The 17,348-nt window shown below is 45.1% G+C and overlaps 1 long non-coding RNA gene across 1 annotated transcript; it reads right to left on the bottom strand.

The window, feature by feature from the left end:
- Positions 1–8,613: 8,613 nt before the first annotated feature.
- LOC146894380 (uncharacterized) lies at positions 8,614–14,474 on the bottom strand. Its single transcript, XR_015002444.2, has 2 exons — positions 13,960–14,474; positions 8,614–13,049 (listed from the first exon to the last, which is right to left on the bottom strand). It is a non-coding gene; the product is annotated as an uncharacterized LOC146894380 (long non-coding RNA).
- Positions 14,475–17,348: the final 2,874 nt, after the last annotated feature.

The raw sequence follows: 17,348 nt of genomic DNA, 5'->3' as shown, positions 1-17,348 counted from the left end.
AAGGTGTCAAGAGTTAGCCTGGGGGACTCTGTGAAATCCTCTATCTCAATCAGAGGAGGGAAAATTGAGTTAGCTTCTCTGGCCATTCTATTCCCATCTGATCCTCTTAGCAGCTCCATATGGTTTCCTAGCACGGCTAGTAGGCTGGAGAGATGGCTCAGTGATTGAGAGTGTTATGTATTGCTCTTGCAGAGGACCTGAGTTCAGTTCCCAGCACCCACTTCAGACGGCTCATAGCCAGGCTAATTTGGAACATGTAGCCCCACCTGGCCTCAAGCCCACAGCAAGCCTCCTGCCTCAGCCTTTCCAGGGCTGGCATTATAGGCAGGGGCCACCACACCCAGTTGTGATTTTGATGGCTTTGAGCCAGGATCTCGGTATGTTCTGACTGACCTCAAATTCACCATCCTCCTACCTCAACCTCCCGAATCTTGAGATTATGGGTGTACATCATCATGCCCAGTTTGGGAACTTTGACTGTTACCAGTGGGATCAGCCAAAATACAGGCTAGAAATTCAAGATGACCAAGTTTACTACGAGTCATTAGGAGGCGTGGCAATGCCACCATTATCTCAAATACCTGCGGTAACTGACTAGCGAGAAAGGGGCTCTAACGTGCACAGGTCTACATGAACAAAGGATCTAGAACCCCGAGACACAAAAACACAGTTAAGGCCCAACTAGCCAGAAGTCCAATTTAGATTCAAATTTCTATAACGCCCCAGCTTGGAAGTATATGACAGTGGACACAGGGCTATAAAACCTCAAGCCGTGAGTGTGGAGACCCTGAGCTTCGTGGTTTGACAGCTCCTGAACTGAGTTTAAGGATTATGGTCGCGAGCTGCTTGTATTCACATGTGGAGGCCAGAATAGGCTGTAGGATTCCTCAGAGTTAGAGTGACAGATGGTTGTGAACTACCATGAGTGATGGAAATTGAAGCTGTAACCACTGAGCCATCTCTCTTCCCAGGAATAATATTTTTGATATGATGGGACAGAAAACAGGCTATAGAATAAATTTTTAATCTGTTTTGCTCACTTGATAAATATCAAAGACTAAGTAAGAATAGTGTCTAACTGGGTGGTGGTGGCACACGCCTTTAATCCTAGCACTCGGGAGGCAGAGGCAGGCGGATCTCTGTGAGTTCAAGGCCAGCCTGGTCTACAAGAGCACGGTAAACACTCAAAAGTGTTTGTCAAGCTGTGGTTGAACCAAAATGAAATAGACCGCACCCCCTTCATGGGGATCATAAGAACTTCATAGCACAATTAAGATGCCCCCTCCAGGGTGTGGGCTCCTGGGAAGACACAAATTGCTTTTTATAGTGAACTTGCTTTGTGAGGTCACATGGCAGCTTTGCAACCGTTCAGGAATGTCTCCCAGTCCCACAGCTTGTCTGGGCAAACACTGCATCCACCTAGGACACGGGAGTATTTGCAGCAGGCTTAGCAAGCACATGCGTAGCCAGTTACCTCTCTAGCCCAGTGAAACCAGTAGCAAGAGTCCCTTTGTCAGTCACTTATCCACAGACTTATTTGCACATTCGGGCAGAATTGCCTTGTGGTGAAGAGGTAGGGACTATCGGTCAGACTTGGAAATGTTCACCTCAAATGGAGAGCATGGGTAATACAAGGTCCCACGTCTTTCAGATCCATCAAGAAAGAAAAAAACCATGCAAGGAATTTCAAAGGCAGGGATTCAGTACAGACATGGAAAAAGGCCAAACGGGCTTTTGAAACCGCGTGGTGTCTTGGTTACTTTTCTATGGCTGTGATAGAGCACCAGGACCGTGGAAATTTACAGGAACGAGAATTTGTGCTTACAGTTCCTCAGGATAAGAGTCCATTATGACAGGAAATCACAGCAGCAGGCGGCAGGCACAGTGAGAGAGAGCACACTCAGAGTGGAGAGTGGTCTTGAAACTTCAAAGTCCACCTCCAGTGACTTGCTTCCTCTAATCTTACCCAAACAGCATCAATAACTAGGAACCAAGTATTCAAATGCCAGGGACTATGGGGGACATTTCTCATTCAGACCATCACACATGGCGATTAGTTCCTTCAGGAAGCCACCACAAGGCTTGAGACACAGCCATAGCAGGCAGGCTGGGAAGAGTGGCGCTCAGGAAGGAGACTCAGTTGCACGCACAGCTAAGGCTGCACTGGAACAAGGAAGGGGTCCGCAAAAGTTCCTCTTCCTGCCAGAGCCTCAGGACAGCAGGAAAGAGCCAGAGAAGGGCCCGTAGTGAAATTACAGGTGCTATATGGAGCCACCCATACACTGACACCCCCCCCTCCGCCTTTGTTATCACACTTGACAAAAGCTGCCATTGTTCTTATACATAAGAGGCCCTGGGCAAGGCGTGGGTAATAAAAACACAGACTCTAATCCAAATAGCAGGCGTCCAGGGGTTGCACCTTTCCAGGGCTTCTGGAGTCTTCTAGCAAGATTTACCCTACCACGGTGTAGGGAGTCTTTCTCTGTCCCACCAGCAAGCCCCCAAATAATGGCATGGAGATTTACTATTAATTATGAAAACTTGATCTTAGCTAAAGCTTGTTTTTAACTAGCCCTTACAACCTAATTAACCCATTTCTATTAATCTACGTTATGTCACGTGGTGTTACCTCTCTTCCATCTTGTGCATCCTGTTTCCTCCCCATGTCTCCTGGCCTCTCCTAAGTGCCTAAATTCCTCTTCCTTTCTTTCCCCAGAAATCCCTCCTATACCTCCCGTCTAGCTATTGGCCATTCGGCTTTTAATTACACCAAACACAGCAAATATCTCCACACAGTGTACAAATAGCCCACGACACATGTGGATCCATATGGTTAACATGGAAGTATGACTGCCTTCCTATCCGGCATCCACAATTACAGAGAAGAGTGGGCTAATGTTGGATATAAATGTTCTATCCTCCGAGAATAAAAGGGTCATTAAAAGCCAGGTGTGGAAACGCATGCCTTTAATCACCACACTGAGAAGCAGAGGCAGGCAGATATCTGGGAACCCAAAGTATCTACAGAGCAAGCTGCAGACCAGCCAGAGCTGCATAGTGAGACCCTATCTCAAACAAAACAAAAAGATTGATAAAAATCTTTTTTCTTTTTTTAATGTGAGGTACAAAATGATTCAACCATCTTAGCTCTTGGGACTGGAGAGTTGACTCTGTAGTTAAAAGTGTATATCCTTTCAGAAGTCCTGAGTTCAGTTCCTAGCACCCATATTGGGTGACTCACGGCTGCCTGTAACTCAGCTCCAGGGGAATATGACACTTCTGGCTTCATAGGCACCAGTTTTCACATGCACACGCACGTATACACACACACATGCTTATGCATACATACAAAATGGTATTTCTTAAGGGTTGATTTGGTGAGTATTGCTTGTACAACTGACTAGTGTCTGGAATCAAACATTCCTGATATTTTTCTGCCTACAAAAAGCAAATGCTCTCACTGCACACTCATTTGAAGAAAGGACTTTTCTAGATGGGCACGGCAGTGACTGCCTATAATTCCAGTACCCAAAAGACTGAGGCCCAAGTATAAGGCCAGCCCTGGCTACAGAAAGGGGGTGGAACATGAGTTCATAGACACTGCCAATTGGAAGCCAGGAAATCTTATCTCCACTTGGCTTTGGAACCAGAGATAATTTATGCTAACACTCAAAAAAACACATTCACATACTCAACTGATACCCAACATCTATCCGAAACACCAAGGCCAAGTTCTCCTAAGACTCCTGGTCGAAAGAAAGATGGAGTAGAGGGTGAGATACTGAGTTGACTGTGGCCGTGACCCCAGACGCCCTGACAGAACCTCTTGCTTCCTGTCTTTGTGCTGTCTCTCTCTACTCGGGGACAGGTAGAAAATCATGCAGGGGAAGATTTATCCTCTGTGTCTCTGAAGTCATACCCCCATCTTCCGTACTGGAGGCTTTAATTAGGGGGGAAGACACCAGAGGTATGATCTCTACCTGCTTTGGAGTGATTAAACCAAGGCGCTGAGAGCTTTAATCTCATCTTTAAAGAATGGGAATGAAAATAATATTTTATACAGAGAAAGAAAGGGGAGAGGTGGTATAAGTTTCCACACATTATCGGTAAAATTGAGTGGGATGGATGGCCTCTTTCCCATACAAAATGAATCGGCTTGACACCTCGGTGAGTCAGAAGCCCCCGTCGCTGTTAAGACATTAGAAAGACTTTGTCAATGTCATTTTGGTCAAAAGCCGTTCAGAATGCAGAGTTCCTGGACACAACAAATTTCCTTCCAATATTGTTTCCTAGTTCTGACTTTTGGGTCCTCGGTATAAATGATGTCACACTTCCCATTAGTTAGGCACGAGGCGCTGCCAGTCCGTAATTACAGATACCTTTCCTCAGCATTCCGTGACACGGTGCTGTCAGCGAGTTTCATCTCCAAATTGTAATGGCGCCATTCGCTTTATTTGGTCTTCAGTGATAGAGGACGGCTGCCTTTCCAGAAAAGCATGTGCATTTAAGATGGCAACATGGGGGTGATTTATATGGGGAATAACTCCTCCAGCTGTCAAAGACCTGGCAGGATCTCTCTGGGAGACTAATCACAGCCGGTTCCTTTCATAGCTCCGAGATGAACTCTCTGCGTCGGGCAGCCATCAGAAGACGTAATCTACGCACCGCGCACCGCACGGTAAGAGAGAGAGGCCGCCCTTCAGCCTCTGTGTTAGTCCCAAGGATTCTAAGTTGTTCGGGAGCCAGTGGCTGAGATTTGAATGACTCCTTCGCAAACATTCACTATTTTTCCTTCAGTCCCCACAAGACATTTGTAACACATGGAAAAATTACCCTTATACTGAAACCATGGTGATGTGGTGCTGTAAATGCCAGGTCTTGTGATGTCCTTGTATTTTCAGAAAGGGTCTAGGGTAAGCCGCCACCCCACCTGAGAAGGGCAAGGAAAAACTTCCCAAACATCAGAAGCATTTGTCTGGAATTCAGAACTTCCCCATTTGTGGAAAGACTCCCAACTGTCTTCATCCCGGCTCCCAGCAAGCTCTCCCAGACCACCCTTCAGTGAACACTGGAAACACACGGGGTTCACTACCAGCAATGCCAGGCAAAGAGGTAGACAGAGCACAGGCCCGAAGCCAAGCCGATCCTATCTCATTATTTACATTAAGAGTCACCAGCAGAGGGGAGGGGTGTCTCCCCTCACACCGTAGTCATTTGGGGTTGTTAAAACTGGGGTTGGGGAACATTACCAGCATTTCATGGGCTGCCTGGCATGCTGTTTATCATCCTACTGTGCACAGAGCAGCCCGTAACAAAGAGTTGTATAAGCCAAAAAGTCAACAGTACCTGGCTGAGAAGCCCTAATCCAGATCCGTATCAAAATGAGCAAATAAGAGGACGGTTCAGCCGGGGATTCCCACTGACACGCATTCCCAATGGGAGCCACACCCCAGTTGGGAGCTCTGTTCAGGCCCTACATCTGCCTGATTCAGCAGATCACACTTTAATAATGTAATCCAATTTTCCCTCATTTTTAATGTTATTTGGGCCCTTTAATATAATTTGGAAAAGCTATTATAGTTGTTACAGCTGCTAGCTCTGCCCTCAATACTGATTTCACTTATGACCTCAGCCAGAATAAGATTTAAAGTTTGAGATGATGTAAGTGAATAGGGATTATTAGATTTATCCATATGGCAATTTAAATAAGAAACTGCCTGGCTTAGAATAAGTGGTAAATGAAAAATGCTAGTGATTTATAGACCTGTCCGTTTTAAAGATTTATATGATGTGTGGGATGATTAAGTAAGAGACAGGCCTGATTATATGAAATATGTAATTTTTGTAAATGCAATATTGGAAGCAAGCAGCTAAACGCTGCTGCACAGTGGCTCTCAGCTAAGCAATTTTTATTCCGCGATCATTGTAAACCAGTTGCAGATCCGTGTGCAAATCACACGCCAGGTCCTCGCTCTAATCCCTTTTAGCTGGATGACAGCATAGACACAGGAAATACATCGACAGCCTTGACGTCAGTCACGTCGGTATCCCCAAAGAGCAGAGCAGTTGAGACATTCAGTCCTAAATCTCTGGCCACAGGCCTGAGCCTCTGTTTTATTCTGTTCTTGGCACCCGAACTTAGGAAATGGAGACAAGACGGGTGTCGTGTTTTAGTGACACACTTGGGGAAGATGCTCAGGATTCCAAGGCATAGGCAACAACCGCAAAAACAAACGCAGCTCTCCCATCTCGGCTCCCCGGCGCGAGACCACACAAAGCCTGAATTTACAGAGGTCCCAGGGTTGCATACCCCATTTCCCCGAGCCTCCCAATTCCATACGGAGAGCGGGTACCTGCGGGTACCTCCTTAAGATGACATACACAGCACCAAGTCTGCAGGGCTCATTTCCTGGAAATAAGCGGCCACTCAGCATCTTCTCTTCAGGAGACTGGAATGTGTGGGAACTGTTACTGGCTGTTTTAGCTATTTTTAAGAACATTATATTTACTAAGAGTCTGGCACCAGCTTTTATATAACAAGATACCAGGCCTGCCATTCAGCTTGTTTGTGATAACTCTCAAGATAAAGCTGTTAAAAACAAAACCCAAAAGTTCTGCTGGTTGGTTTTTCTTTTCTTTTCTTTTCTTTTCTTTCCTTTCTTTCTTTCTTTTTTTAAGTTATTTTGACAGCTGCTTAGTGTGTGTGTGGGAGGGGGGGGATCACCTTCAAAGGACAAAGCAACCTAGGTTATATTTGTATTCCTTCCACAAACTGAATGTAGGCCCTCTGTGGAGGTGTTTGGCATTCTTCTGCCCAGGTTGGTAGGGGACACTGAAGGATCCTTGAGTGGAAAGCCAGTATACACAGATGACCACACAAATGCAAGGCAAGCAAGGTTCCGAAGGTAAAATACAGGACAGAGTGGAAACAGGAAAGAACTGCAGCTAGAACCGTGGCCCTGAGCTCTGTTGGGTCTTATGACTTCTGAGCCCACAAGCTGTAAGTCCTGGGCTGGGAGTGGACAGTGGTCTAAACTGCAAACCTGTCTACACAGCAGATAGAGTGCTGGGGGTAGGCTTATTGAAGTCGAAAACTCGACAGAAGAAATAACATTTACTCAGGCTCTCCCAGAAGATGAAATTGGCCAAGAAAACCCCTAATCCACCTGGACATGTGGCAGAGCTGTCCCTGAGTCCACCATGAAGACATCAGGAACAAGGAGCATACAGAAAAAACTTTGTGGAAGGCGCTGACATAGTACTCTGAAGTTCTAGAAACTTCCAAGGCCAGCAGAGAGCAGGAGCTTATTTTGAGACAAGGGTCACTAACCCAGGCAGGCCTTCCACTGTGGCAATCCTCCAGCCTCAGTTTCTCAAGCACTGGGATTACAAGCATGTACCACAGTACCCAGAAATTTTGATTTTTTTAACACAAAAATATATGTGATCTTTTAGCACAGTATTTCTTTTTAATAACCTCTTTTTTAAAACCTTATATTAAGTTTCTCTAGATGGAGAAATAACAACAAAAGGAATCCAGACTGCCACATTGTGGCTCTCTGCACTCAGGTATATCGTTAGCTGCTAACTAAAGACACCACCTTGGAGCAAAAGTATAGGTTAAGAGGCAGAAAAACAAATTAAATAACAAGATGCATTTTTGTGTGCTTGAACTTTATCCCCATTCCTACCTCCCAAAATACCTACTTATCCAATGAAATGGTTTTTAAGATTTATTTTCTAACTATCGCATTACCAGGCCCCCTAACAATCTACTGATCAACTTTATGAGTTGATTAATAAGGCAATCATGGTTGGGAAAGCTTTTATACGCCAGCTGATATTGATGTCATCTATAAAAAGATGACCAACTGAGCACCTGATAGCTGGGAAAGCGGGCTCAAAAATTACTGTCTTGGAAAGATAATGCAGTGACCATGACCTCAAGTGCTTTGAGCCAAATAAGAACTGTCAAGTCCTGATAGCAGGATTTGACCCTCAGAGGCAGGTGACAGACAGCAGCCCGAAACAGCATTTTCTCAAATTCTGTTAAAGAAAGTGGAGTGTGGTGGAGGGCAATCATCCACCCCCTGAGGAAGCCACCCATCATCCTGGACCCAGACACACACCCCGGGCTTTAAATGGTCTGGGCATCTCCCGACAGTGAAGGCTCACCAGGTTCTGACAGGATTTGTTTTATGTTATTGTTTTGCTTTGTTTTAATGTTTCTTATGAAAGACTTCAAATGTATATTAAAGTAAACATCACAACGCAGTAAATTCCATCCACCCACCGGTAGAGCTGCCCTCACTTTATCTTGCTTCAGACATTGTATCACCTCAGCCACAGATGTTAAATAAATATTTAATTAAGTCATATCATAACTCTGTGACACTTAAGCATACCTTTCTGTCTGTCTGTCTGTCTGTCTGAGACAGTCTTTCTCTGTGTAGCCCCGACTGTCCTGGAATTCGCTCTGCAGACCAGGCTGACCTCAAACTCACAGAGATCGCCTGCTTCTGTCTCCCACGTGCTGGAATTAAAGGCGTGGGCAACCATAGCCTGGCCACATTTCTTTTTTAAAACACTTTTGAAAACACCAGCTCAAAATAATTATCATCTCAATAAAATTCTTTAATTTCACCAAGTGTGTAGTCATTGGCTACTCCTGCCAATCATCCCCTAAATGTCCGTCACAAATAAGGTTCAGAGGAGGCGCACAGGCTGCCTTTGGTTGCCACATCTCTTGAGCCTATTTTTAGCCTATGGGTTCCCTGCAGCATGCTCTTCCAGGCGGGTCACATGTTGAAGCCATGGAGGCGTTTGGTTTGTGGTTTCCCACATTCTGGGTTTTGTCTTCTCTCCTGTTCATGTCTGAGAAGCTGAAGTAGGAGCTCAGAAGACTCAGGTTCGCTGCTCGACGAGACAACACCACCACACGCTTCCATCAGAAGGGCCATGGCTTCTGTTTGCCTCTTTTTTCTGTTTTGTTTGTTTGTTTTACTTTTTTGAGACAGAGTCTCACTCTGTAGCCCAGGCTGACCTTGAATTTATGTGATCCTCCTGCCTCAACTTCCCTAGTGCTGAGATTATAGGCATAACCCACCCTGAGTGGTTGCCTGTTTCTTCTTACAATGTCAGCGGGCCATTGACCAGCCATAAGTTCTGTTAGCATAGACTGATTAGAGAAACCCTTAGAACATTTTTTTAAATTTTATATATATGGGAGCATATACCACATGCATGCCTGGTCTCTGTGGAGGCCAAAAGAGGGCATAAAATCCCCTGGAAATGGAGTTGCTTATTATCGTGAGCCTTGTAGGTGTCAGAACTCAAACCAGGATCTTCTGCAAAAGCAGCCAGCGTTCTTAACTGCTGAACCATCTCTCCAGCCCCAACAAAAACATTCATAAACTGGTAAAATAATTAAAACATTTTCCTCTGTGTTTTCTAGCACACAGGTCCTATTTCAAGGGAAAAAAAAAACCTGTGGGGCCAGCAAGATGGCTCAGCAGGTAAGGATCCTTGTCTTCAAGTCTGACAGCCTGAATTGGATGCTCACAATGTCTCTAAAGTTGTCCTCTGAGCTCATACATGCACCATGGTTGAGAGTTGTGTTTGTGACACCCATAGATAGGTAGGTAGATAGATAGATAGATAGATAGATAGATAGATAGATAGATAGATAGATGATAGATAGATAGATGATAGATAGATAGACAGACAGACAGATGATAGATAGATAGATAGACAGATAGATAGATAGATAGACATAATAAAAAATTTAAGAAAATACTTGCTTTGAATGTCATATGGGCTACACTGAAAAAAACCCTTTGACTTAAATAACATAAGTAATTAAAAGGGTAAAGATGAAATCGTAGCCTTGTTTTGTTTTTAAGGTTGACTCTTTTGTGTCTGTGTACATGTGTGTGTGTGTGCACACTAGTGCTTGTGTGTGCCATGAAGGACAGAGGCTGATGTTAGAGACCTTCCTCAGTTGCTCTCTGCATTATTGCTCGAGACAACAGCCCCCACTTCACCTGAACCTCACCAGTTTGTTAGACTGACTGGCCATTAACCCTACCTAAAACCCAGCCCTGAGGTTACAGACCCACAGCGCCATATCTGACGTTTCCACGAGCGCTGGGATCCAAACACACGTTCTCACACTCATATGTACTCTCCCTGCTACCTAGACCATCTCCCCTGCCCCCTAAAAGAGCTGAATCCTAAATCACAAAATATTCATCCATACAAAACTAATCATAAGACCAAATAGCGCTTAACTAACTGACAAACACAGTTCTTGACCAGACACACCCCCTTCCAGAAGAGGCGAGCTGGATGACAGAGCCCGAGTCATCTTGTGTGGGCATGGACAGACACGGAGAGGCACAGGTGGCCTTCGCCACCTAGTGCTGAGATAGCACCGCAAACATGACCAGCGTGACAAGAGGATCAGCTGAGAGAGCACCGCAAACACGACCAGCGTGACAAGAGGATCAGATGTTCTGCTCAAAGACTGCTCTGCCGCTTACACAAATCAACTTAGAGCATGCGACACCCCCGCCTCAGTGTACAAAGGTTGCCAAAATTAGAGTCAATTCATTAATCTCCCGTGCCAGGGAGAGGTACCATCGATCACTCCAGGTTATACTGACAGCGAGACAATAACGTGACGTCCCTGCCACACATCAGACAGCATTTCTTCCAGTTCATTTGCTATCAGGGTCTCTCTGAAATGCCTTCTAACGAAAATATGTCTTCTGCCCTTGAGACTTCCAAGTGACTTGCTCAAGAGAAACAACATTCTGTTTTCTTAGTATAAAGGAACATGAAAATTTCATTACAAAGGCTATCTCTTAATAAATTTAATATTAAAAAGAATTTGCCTCTTTCCCGCCAGGGAAGGGAGAGGGAAAACGATGAGAAGGAGAGAGAGAGGGGAAGGAAGGAAAAAGGTAGAGGGAAAGGAAGAAAAGGCTTGAACTTCCAATATTTAGCATGCTAATTTTTATTATAGTATTTAGGAAATTTAAATGCCACAAAACCAAAATTGATGGAAACTGAAACTAAATATCCATTCAGAACATGGCGGAGGGGTTGTTTTGCTTTTTGAGATTCTATTTTTTTTAACATGCCTGTGTGTTTGCCTGACCGGGTCTGTGCAGAACAAACCTGCAGACCGCATCTGTGCACAACAAGCCTGCAGTTTGAGCCATGCTTGCAGAGGCCAGATGAGGGCTCCTTATCTCCTGGGACTAGAGTCACAGACTCTCCTGAGCCACCATGTGGGTACTGGGAATTCAAAAGGAATCCTCTAGAACAATCAGTGCTCTTAACTGCCCACCGAGCTGTCTCTCCAGCCCTGACCGTGATGTTTTATCACCAGAAGTGTTCTTAAAATAAAATGACTAGCTGCAGTAGTGGTTCGTGTTTGTAATCCCAGCATTTGGGAGGTGGAGGCAGAAGGATCAGGAGTTCAAGGCCAGCCTTAGCTGTAAGGGGAACTTTAAAGTTCTTTATCCTATAGAAGACCCTGTTTCAAATAAATAATTTTTTAAAAAATAAAACGACTAAGCAAATAAAAAATCATATCTTACTTGTCTCCTGACTCACATCACATCATGGACATTTGTTTAGGATTCTGCTTAGTGCCCATGGGCACTGAAATTGGAATGGTGGCATTAGCCAGCAAGGCATGGCCATAGGTGTTCCCGTAGGAACCTCGGTAAAATTCTGAAATATTAACCCATTCCGAATACTTTTCAATGCAATGTAAAGTTAATTGATATTTGATAAGGGTAGGAAAAAAGGAATCCTAAAAGGGGGGGGCAGGACGTTTAAGAAATATAGGAACGAAATCTATAAGTTGAATATGCTGTGAAATAAAATCTAAAGAATAAACTCCAAGGCATTGTACTAGAACTACTTCCAAATGTTCCCACAGCAAAGAAAGTCTCTATCGAGGGACCTCACTCTTGATGTCCACCCCACCCCCCACCATAATTCGGTCTTTAGCATTTCAGTAGCAAGTCCCACAGCCGGTCCTTGTAGCCAGTTCTGTGTCACCAGGCTTTCCTGTCCCAGCCCACACGCCATTTCACGCTAGGAGACTTTGAACACAAGTTTCAGGAAGATTACATTTCTCAGCTGTGAGACCAAGAAACCTACTCCGGTAGTAAAGGTCTCAGAACAAAATAGCGCTGTGGAAAACAAAGCTCTGATCGCAGAGGCTACAGGCAGATCCCTGGGCAAACAAAGAAGCGAGCTCGATGCAGCGACGCATGCGCGGAGAAGCAGGTGCCTGGGGTCCTGGAGTTGCAAGCACCACGGGCAGGGTGGAGTGAGTTCTGCTCTGCCCCAGCTGTATGGTTGGGAACATGTGGCAGAATGTCGCTTAGCCTCAGTTTTCTCATCTGCCAGATGAAGTAAATGCCGTCGTGCCCACGATAGTGTCAGGGCTAAAGAGATAGCATATGGTTTCTTACTATGCGATAGACGCTCGATGAATTTTTTTCTTTTATCCGATACCATCATAGCACTGGCATCACCATAGCAACACCAAGGTCCTTAGACAGGTAATGCAGACAACTTAATTAAACACAAATTTAAGTAACATTTATGCCTCTTCTAGATACTTGAAGATTTCTGTGTGAACAGAGCAAGTGGGCTTCTTGCTCTAGTGTTTTCTCTGGTCTGTTGCTCCACTCAAACAAGAATAGAGACAGGAATCCGTGAGAGTGGGAAAGGAGCACAGGTCCTTACAAAAGTCTGCGCGGGCCCCAAATGTCTAGAGAGACGCCAAGCTGAGCGCCATCCACTGATTTATTACTAGGCTTGATCTTCAGGGTCAGCCAATCCGTCTGCAACCCTCATCTCCGAGAGGGACTCAGACGCAGGTGTAAAGCTTCCCACACATAAGCCGGGGTGGAACGCTGCTCCATATTGATGCATTTCCGTCCGAAGATGCCATAGGCCGCATTTGGATGCCCAGTCTGGCCAAATAGGAGAAAAATCACAGAAAGATTCTGCACAATTCCTTCCTGAAGTCAAATAGGAATGTCAGATAAGATCACAGGTTAACTATCCAGTTTTTCTTTTTCCTTCCCAACAGAGGAAGTGGAAAGTTAGACAGTACAAACTGACATAATCTGACAAAAAAAATAAATCTAAGAAAACTAAACCACAATAGCACATCCTGTTGCTTTGGGTTTCAAACACACATACATATGTGCTTAGCTAGCAAAATAATAATAATAATAATAATAATAATAATAATAATAAACACAATAGTTAGTCTACTGACATGATCTGAGGATAAAAATAAATCTAAAAAAAAAACTGAACCACAATAGCACCTTCTGTTGCTTTGGGTTCCAAACACACATACATATACACTTAGCTAGCAAAATAATAATAATAATAATAATCAACACACAATAATTAGCCTACTGACAAAAAAGTTTAAAAGGAACTTTTAAGTGTGAGAATCAAGGAAATGAGAAAACTCAACATCTCTCCCCTCTCTTCATTTTAGGCAGTGTCCAAGGCGGGGAACGATCTCAAGAGCATGGGCAAGTCTACTCTACACGCAGTGATCTAAATCAGGTTCAACCCCTAGGACCCAAAAATCAAGGTTGTCTGTTTTGTGCCTATGAGCTAAGAATGTTTGTTTTTAGGTGATGGGAGGGGTATTGGAAGAAGAGTGCATTTTGTGATATGTCAAACTCATGGAAATTCTAATTTCATTGCCTGTAACATTGCCTATTGGAACACAGCCATGCCCACTCACTGACACATCTATGGTGGTCTTCCTCCCTGTCACAGCTAGAGAAAATGAACAGAAAAAGCGCGTGGACCCAGGGTGTAAACGATGGTCTATGATGTGCACTCAGTGACTGAAGTGGGGTGGGGACTCAGGCATTTCTCAGCCAAGTCACTGACATTCCGCACCTGCAAAACAGGGACAAGTCACAGAGAGGGAAGAAGAGAAGTAGCTTCAGTGCAGAGTGAACGTTCCATGCCTGATACGGGGGCGTCTTCATGTGTTTAGACACCGACACGCAATGTTACTCTTCCATGCGTCATTGTCTCCATTCCACGTTAGAACTCCATCTTCCTCTCAAATAAGGACCCGGGAAGTAATCCAATTCTGTATTACCACACTACTCCCAAAAGTCTTCCCTTTTTAGCCTCTTCTAACCTCTACTTCTTTCCCATGATTTAAGCAAAAGCAAAGGAATCTACCTTATAACCACGCTAAGAGACAAGGATGAGGCAGAGAGCCGACGTGACTCACAGTTAAATCTGACCAAGGGCCAGGCCGCGGGAGCTGGAAGCTTAGAGAGTTCTTCCTGCTGTAGCTGAAGAAACTGCCGGAAGACGCATGCCTGGGAGCAGAATCGCCTGCGCACCCATTCAAGAATTTCCAGTTTCTAAAATACCATTAGCGTTAGCTGAGGAGCACAGAGGGGACTGTGTCAGAGAACAAACAGTGGGAGGAATTAGAGCCCTTGGGGGCAGAAAGCAAAGAGAAGATTGCTGGGGTGTGGAGTGAGGGGGTTCAGCCCCAGCAAAGACAGTTAGTTTGGCTGCACCGTTCTCAGACAGATCTTGACCTTACACAAGTTGCCAGACTCTGCAGCGGCTGAGAATGACAAACTAACGTCATTGCTTCCTGTGCTTCTAGCCTTTTGGTCAAACTATGAGAACAAGGACTCAAGAGATGGCTCAGTGGTTATGAGTATTTGTCGCTCTTGAAGAGGTCCCAAGTTTGCTCCCAACACCCACGTTAGGTAACTCACAACTGCCTATAATAACTCCAGGGAATCCAACACTGTGTTCTGGCCTCTGTAGGCACCCACACAAACATAAATAAAAGTAAAAATAAATTTTTTCTTTTTAAAAAATTTATTTATTTATTTATTTTATGTGCATTGGTGTTTTGCCTGCATGTATGTCCATGTGAGGGTGTTAGATCCCCTGGAACTGGAGTTACAGACAGTTGTGAGCTACCATATGGGTGCTAGTAATTGAATCTGGGTCCTCTGAAAGAAAAACAAGAGTTCTTAATTGCTAAGACATCTCTCCAGTACCAAAAATATATTTTTTAATTGTACTAAATGTATGAGAAGGAAAGAGATTGGCTGGCTGGGGTCAGGTAAGAGCTAAGGGCTAACAGTCAAAATTCACCAGCTATCAGCACACACAGTCTGCTGCGCATTGCGGATGCAGTGCCTTCTCCCTTCTTCCCAAGCCAGTCAAACTATGGCTTTCTTAGCTCCATTTTACAGATGAGGAAAACTGAGGGCTGGGACAAAACTAGCAGCAATTTTAAGAAAAATTCTTGCTGTGCAGGCCAGCCTACACCCAGCTGACTCATAATCGGCCAGCCTCTAGGGCGCAAGAATTACAGATGTGCACCAACAGGCTCAATGGAAGAACCAAGCAACTTTTCCAAACACGCTCGAAGCCCTGCAAGGAGAGCATTTCAGTTTAAAAAATTCCCTTTTGGAGACAGAGTCTCGTGTAATGCGGGTTAGTCTTGAGCTTGCTGTGTGGCCCGCTGGAGAGGCTTTTCGGTGGCTCTGCACTGAGTAGAGACCCCACACACGCTTGGGCCCAGATGTTCTGCAAGTACATAGGGGCCTGCACCTGTCTAGGGAGTCACGGTGACTCTCTCTGAGAGGTCCCATGTCACCCTCCCTCACCAGCAGCATCGTGCCTTCCTGGAGTGACCAAGCAGGAAAGTGCCCTGGCCAGGGCTGCGTGTGGACTAGAGAGACTGCTTTGAAAAGAATGAAGGGCGGAACAGAAGCTGTCATTGGTGGATTCCTGACCAGGACGCTCCACCCAGATACTGCCCCAAAACACCATCTTTTGATGAACTAGAAAGGACCACTAGAGTGGTCAAAATATGTGATTGTTTACTGGGCGAACTTGTGTATGTGAATGTGTGTGTACCCAAAGTCTCACCACAAAATTTCTCAAACTACGATTCAAGAGGCTGGTGATAAAGCTTAGCAGACATGAAGCCTGGGGTTACATCCCAGCGCCATATAAACCAGGCAAGGAGAGACATGCAGGTAATTCCAGTACTATGCAAGTAGAGGGAGGGGGTCAGCAGTTCAAGGTTGGGGATGGGGAAATGACTCAGTGGGTAAAGCGTCTGCCAGTGAGGAACTGAATCCAAAACCCGAGAATCCATGTAAAACTGAGTACAACAGCATTCATTCACGGAAAGATGAGAGTCAGAGAATGCATGGTGGGCCGGCTAGCCCAGCTCACCCAGCAGAAACCAACAAAGAGATCCAATGTAAAACAGGAAGTGAGGACTGACGTCAAAGTTGTCCTTTGACCTCCACATGAGTGCTGTGTCATGTTCGTGTTCTCTCTCTCTCTCTCTCTCTCTGTCTCTCTTCCTCTCTCTCTCTCTCTCTCTCTCTCTCTCTGTCACACACACACACACTCACACACACACACTCACACAAACACACATGCACACACACTCACATACACACATCATACACAAAAAGAAAAAAAGTTCAAGGTCATCCTTGGCTATGCAGCGAGTATGAAGAGTGTGAAGAGAAATCACCGCGATGCTTGTCAGACATCCAGGTTCCTGAGTCCTAGCTCCAGAAATTCCGATTCCACTGGGAATGGGGAAGGGAGGTGGCCGAGTTCACAACTCACTCACTCACTCTTGGAAACCACTGGGACAAAGAAATGTTCCATACACATGACCACAGTAGCTCAGGCAGTATTCATCAGTCAGCAAGCTTGGGTAAAGCAAACATCTGGGGCTGGGAGCCTGCTGGGGACATGCGGGTATGGCTGGGATTTAAATATATTGTGGGGTCATGCATCAAGAAGCATCTATATGAGTCTCAGTGCTGTATGCATACAGTGAGTCTGTATGCATTATTATAAATTAATACATATTATATATTAGGGCAGGGCCATAAAAGAGAAGGTAAGGAGAAAAGGATACACCCACCCTTCCTCCTCTAGAGTATTTGGGGAGTGAGGTCGCCGCCTCTCTTTTTGCTCAGACATTAACAAGGGCAGGAGCTAATATGGACAATGTCAGGGATCCTCAAAGAGGCTTTTCTCTACAAAGTGGAAGGTGGGAAGATGACAGTCACAGACAAGCGGGCACAGTGTGGGGCGGCGTCCTGTGTGGACAAGCAGTTCCCACATGCTCACCTGCTGTGAGTCAGAACTGAGAGAGCGCCAGTACCTGCCTGGCTAGGCTACCGCATGGCTAAACCTAAAGTTGACTAGCAAATAACAAAACAGAGACACAGAGGTCTGAGCTCATTGTTCAGGGGAGGAAATGG

Source organism: Myodes glareolus, chromosome 6 (genome assembly GCF_982192425.1).
Source record: "Myodes glareolus chromosome 6, mMyoGla1.1, whole genome shotgun sequence".
NCBI lineage: Eukaryota > Metazoa > Chordata > Mammalia > Rodentia > Cricetidae > Myodes > Myodes glareolus.
This window is presented reverse-complemented; position numbering and strand designations above follow the sequence as displayed.